Raw genomic sequence first — 5,865 nt, 5'->3', positions numbered from 1 at the left:
CTTAACCTGAAACTGTTCTTAACCTGAGGTACCACTTTAGCTAATGGGGCCTCCTGCTGCCACCACGCTGCAGCCGCGTGATTTCTGTTCTCATCTTGAAGCAAAGTTCTTAACTCAAGGTACTACTTTTGGGTTAGCGGAGTCTGTAACCTGAAGCGTCTGTAATCCGAGGTACCACTGTACTGGTTTATGCTGATGTTAGAGATGGCTCAGAGTAAATTTAAGACATCCACAGATGCTTGTAACACCATCAGACACGGCGAAGGAAACATCTTGCCAAGGCTACACTTCTGAATAAGACCCCTTACCATTTGAATTCAGTTTTCCCTGGAATATGCATTGCCAAAAGCTTGGAATACAATGGCTGCTCAATATATTGGTGTTTCCTAGCTTTGCGCTTTTGTGGTGTGTCTTGATTGAGTTCTACCTTCTTACTGTGCTTGGCTTAAATCTGGCACCATGCAACACAGTTCTGCACTTGTGTGTGTGAAGGAGCAAAAGAACTAGGCTGTGTAACAAAGTGTTTTCCTTTGATCTCTCAAGCTTTTTTGGGGAGGGGAGAGGGGAAGTCTGTTGTTCATGCATTAAGCATGGCAATTAAGGCTTTTTAATTATTCTGCTTTTAGCATATTTTTAAGAAACATGATCTGAATAAATGAAAACATTTAAGTAGCTACCTAGTTTGCTTTTTTTCCTTTTTTAAAAAAATTATGGTTCAAGCTGGGAAGATTTTGAGGTAAGAATGAGAAACCTGTATTTATTTATTTTTAATGAAAATTGCTTTATCATGCCTTTCTTTGTACAGTCCAAGGCAGCTAACACAAGAATAATAACATACAAAAAAATAATCAGTGAACATCTCTTTTTTTGGATTTTCAGAAGGGGGCAGATATCCCTCCTGAGTGTTTCTTGACTTGGGGCATTTCTTGTGAGTTGTAAGTTGGGGAAAACTGCTATTGAATTTGATTCCTGGATTTCTCTGGTTTGGTCCTTGTGTTACCCACAACTCCTAGGATGGATGAATGAGCTATTCAACTCAGTTTGGATTTAAAGGTGAATTTACCTAACTTGCTTTTTCCTAAACAAGACATGAACTGAAACACAGCCATCCTTCAAAGTTCTCACTTGAACTTTCTCACCCACTCAGAGATGTCATAATGACCGCTCCCCGCATAAAACGGGGGGCGCCCTTTGCGTGGACGCGTGCAGCCCCTGGATCTGCAGCGGCTCCATCAACACAGGCTTGGCTTTGCCTTCCCTCAGGTGGGATACCTGGAGGTCTCCGCCTACCTCAGTCAGTTGTCCAATCCTGCCTGGGGGAAGCGTTGCCAACGAGACCAGGGCAGGTAGGGGAGGGACTACCTGCCCACACAATAGAGGGAGGATCTTACCTGGGAATCCTCACTTGGCTCCAGAGCTTCTCCCACCCTACCCACCCTCAGTTAAGTCTTATTTTGCAGGTTAACTTTTCTTCACAGTTATGCGGGCGCTGCTACGTCAAGGTCGCTGTTAAAGGGCCGGAAAGGAATTCCCCTACATTGGCGATACCAGGGTTTCCCATTAAAGGGGTTTCTGAAGGGAGGCTTTGACTGGCTGGGGACTGGGGAAGGATAACGCCCAATGCCTGAGCCAAGGTCTACCTACATCTGAAATATAATAAAGTTGTGGCCAATTTAATCCCATAGTACGTTGTCTTGAGTCGTTATTCCACATGATGGGGGGGGGCACCCGGGATCTGGGGGACTCCGCCCTGTCCACGTAAATGAATATGATGTCATCTTATGGGATGACATCACCAAATAAAATCACAACCAAATGTAGAAAAGTGGGAGAGGGGGAAACTCAGGGTTATTTAAGCATATATATACCGGAGAGAGAGAGAGAGAGAGAGAGAGAGAGAGAGAGAGAGAGAGAGATTGAGAGAGGTGAAAAGAATATAAGGTTTCGGCATTGGCAAAAATTATATTAAAAAAATAGTTTTGGCTCAGCCTTAGTAAAAGCATTTGACACTGCACATATGAATTCTTTTTATTACTGATAAGGTCATATATTTCACTTTATTTTCCAGTGGATAGTCGTCTCACCAAAAAGCATATTATTCTAATGTGTAAAGAAGACAGGCATATTTTGCTGGAACATCAATAGGGCTGGCTCTCTTCTTTCTCAATTATGAATCCTTGGAAGATCTTGACCTTCTGGGAATGCCTACAGTTGCGGCAACGGCCTCTGCTCCTTTCATTAACACCGACACATTTGTATTCTCTGACCATCAAGCTGCTCTTCATTTGCATGCCTGCCAAGCAGTACAAATTCTGTCGACTGTAATTAAAAAATAATACGAGAGATGCAACGCATTAGAAATAACATTTTGTGGTTCTGCAGTACCTTTTGGCTCAGAGAATTGAGATCCATAGTAACTCCATTATGGACCAAGAATTTGATTACTCTTGGTCTTATCAAAGATGTAATCATCAACATGAGAATGCTGTCCTTTGCATAGGTTACTTTTCATGGCTAGCTGCCGGACTGGTCCTCATGAAAAACCAACAGCCATGGCCCTGATATTCTGGCAGTGGGAACCACGCTTCTTCCTCTTTGAGCCACTGCAACAGGTTGCCAGTAGGAGGTTGGCTGTACTGCCACCACTCCTGGAGGTCAAAGGGCGGTATTGCAGTTACCTGCCAAAAAAGAATCAGGTGACATACAGAGCCAACATAATTCTGCCTGGTTCTATGACACCGCTGTGGCATGTCTCCTAATTCTGTGCCATTATCAATGCTCACATATTTCAAGTTTAGTTAGCGCAAAGTGGAAATATTCCACAAACTACTTACAGTCTCTTTCGATAGGTACAGCTCCCTTCACCTGAATTTTGTACAAAGTTGAAATGCTATCTTTAAACTTCTCGCCGTCGCAATTTGTAATTTCACCTTCTTTCTTTAGCAACGGGTTTTAAACATATGACGTGGAACACAGGCAGGAAATTGTACTGAATGCCGAGTGAGTAGAATTCTGCTTACATAGTGGGACTTTGCATTCCTCTACTTTCCCCACCTGCCCCCCAAATTGGGGGGTCCTCTGAAGCTGATTTTGGGCGTGCGTCAGTCAGAACAGTCACATTGGTTACGATCCTGGGTGTCCATGGATAAAGGTAAGATGGGGGTTCTGTACCTTTGGTTTCTTGGCATAAGAGGAAATATTGACAGGAGCAGCTTCTGAAATTCTTTCTTCTGCCCTCCTCATTCTTTTTTCCTTTTGTGCTGTGCCTTTTAGATTATACGCCTGAGGGAAGGCATGCACAGCCTGCATGTTGTTGATGTTATATGAGCCAGCCTGGGAGTGTTTTTAGGATGCAAATAAACCATGAAGCAAAATAATATGACAAGTAGGCTTACAATTCACAGTCACAAGAACTACCTGCAATATACGGTAAGCTGTGACAAGAAGTAGTCCTTGACCAGAATAAGCAAGGGGGTAAAAATTAGAAGCCAGACATGATTTTCAGAGTGAAATTTACAGATTGTCTTGGGCAAGTGACTCAGAAGAATGCACTATGCCCATCATTTTATAACACCAGTTGCCAACTGTCGCACTACTATCAAAGGTGCAGGGTGGAGCCATGGTCTTCTGCTGCCACATCTAGTCTTCCTACACATAGAGTTCTCTGCTCTGACGCAGCTGCAGCAACATCCCTAGCAAGGCAATCATGTTGTCACATTATGCAACACTTACAATTCACTTCAAATATTAAGCACAGCAGTTTGAATGAATATAGCCAGTGAGTGGAATATGTTTAGAAAAGCATGGAGACAGCCTACCCCAGCTCCTAGGCTTGAGGCAAAATCAACCTCATTTCTTTTTTGCTAAAAAGAGTCAAAATTTGCCTTCCCTATTCAGTCATTTTTTTTTGCAAACACAATGAGAGAATTTTGATTCTGTTCTTCTCTGCACTATTTCCTCCTCCTCCTCCTCCTCCTCCTCCTCCTCCTCCTCCTCCTCCTCCTCCTCTTCACCCCATGCTCCACCAATCTCCCTCATTTACCTACCACATTCAAGTTGAATCCTATGGGGGCTATGGGGGCTCAATGTGATTTTGTGGATAATATTGACAAGACATAAAGAGATAAAGTACTGGAAGACACAAGATTTACCCACCCGGGAAGAATGGCAGATGAAGGTGATGGACTACATGGAACTGGCAGAAATGACTGGCAGAATCCGAGACCAGGGAGAAGAGTCGGTGGAGGAAGATTGAAGGAAATTTAAAGACTATTTACAGAAACATTGTAAAATTAATAACTGTTAGAAGGATGTTGGAATAATATTATATGATTTTAGCAGGAATGATATAAAGGATTTGGGAATAACTGACTGTTAATTGGTGAAAGGAGGAAAAACAAAGTTACATTGTATTAAGACAATTTACAGGACTAAAATTTTAAAAGAGGGAAAGGATTTGCTGAAATAGACAATTGACCTAGAATACAAAAAAGGGAGGCGTGAGGAGGTCAAGGAAATAAGCTAATGAAAGATTAGTAATGAGGAGATTCGAGGTATTTTTCTTTGCATTTTTGTTTTTGTTTAATGGATTTTATTTCTCTGTTTTTTCATATTGTGATGTGTTGTTTTGTTTTTGTTTAATGTGGTATTTTTACTTTTTCTTTGTGTAACCTTTAAAATTTTAATAAATATTATTTTTTTAAAAAAGAGAGATAAAGAGATAACACCTTGTCTGCTTGTGGACAAAATCAGGTTGGGCACCTTACCTAACGAAGAAGGAAAATGGGAACAAGAAGCCGTAGCAATCAATGAAACAAAAGGATGCAAAACAGCATTAAAAAAACCAATCAAACATGATGCTTTGTTCAGGTGAATATTTGATTGGTTGTGTCAAGTGTGCTAATTTTAAGTGCATGCCCAAATCGGAGAAGATTTGGCTCTGCTCCAGCAAGTTCGGCATAGGATGGTATCCACCCAACTTCTACTCAGAGTCAGTGGTGTAGCGTGGGTTGCCAGCACCTGTGGCTGCATGGAATGGGTAGGTGGGAGGGAAACAGACAGACTATGCATGCACATTCAACTGCCTAACAGTGTTTGCATCACCTTGGAGATCACAACTGCAGAGGTAAGAAAAGAAGAGTGGTTCTGTTGTCTGGAGAAGTCACTTCCTGGTTAGCATGATGAAGCCATTTTCAATGGAGCCCAGTGATGGAAGCGCATAGCTGTATTGAGGCTGTACTGGGTGTTGAAATTTTGTACCCCTAACAATTTTGCACTCAGGGAAACTGCCCCTGTAGCCCCTCCTCCCCCCCCAAGCCACTGCTCAGAGCAGACCCATTAAAATGCATAAGCTTAAGGCTGCAAACTTAACTCCAGTTACCTGGGAATAAGCCCTGCTGAATTTAATAGAATTTGCTTCTGAGCAGACAGGGTTAGAATTGCACTCTTAGATTAGTCATGCCTATTAACATCAGTGGCTCAGCTCTGAGAAGGACCAGTATTAAAGGCAACCTGTAAAATACTGAGCCAGACCATTGGTTAATCTAGCTCAGCATTGTCTATGCCAGGGGTGGCTATCTCCCAAGAGACTGTGATCTACTCACAAAGACTGGCAGATACCCCCTTTTGGGGGGTTCAGGTGAAAGTTGTTCAGCTTTTTTAAAGGAAGGAAATCCCTGTTTTGGGGGGTTCAGGTGAAAGTTGTTGAGCTTTTTTCTAGGTCTTATTATAACTCTCCAGTGTTTCAAATAGGACTTTCCCCCTGGTCCTACCTGAAGTCACCAGAGATTGAAGCTGGGACCTGCTGTGTTGCTCTGCCATTGAGCTTTATCCTTTCACTATCCCATCCCATCTCTCCTTCTGTAC

The 5,865-nt window shown here is 42.5% G+C and overlaps 1 long non-coding RNA gene across 1 annotated transcript; it reads right to left on the bottom strand.

Moving 5' to 3' along the window:
• Window positions 1-2,014: 2,014 nt before the first annotated feature.
• Window positions 2,015-4,123, bottom strand: LOC309344084. The gene is made up of 2 exons (XR_014157612.1): window positions 4,043-4,123; window positions 2,015-2,319 (listed from the first exon to the last, which is right to left on the bottom strand). It is a non-coding gene; the product is annotated as an uncharacterized lncRNA (long non-coding RNA).
• Window positions 4,124-5,865: the final 1,742 nt, after the last annotated feature.

Source organism: Podarcis erhardii (assembly GCF_964252035.2).
Source record: "Podarcis erhardii genome assembly, chromosome: 6".
NCBI classification, from domain to species: domain Eukaryota; kingdom Metazoa; phylum Chordata; class Lepidosauria; order Squamata; family Lacertidae; genus Podarcis; species Podarcis erhardii.
This window is presented reverse-complemented; position numbering and strand designations above follow the sequence as displayed.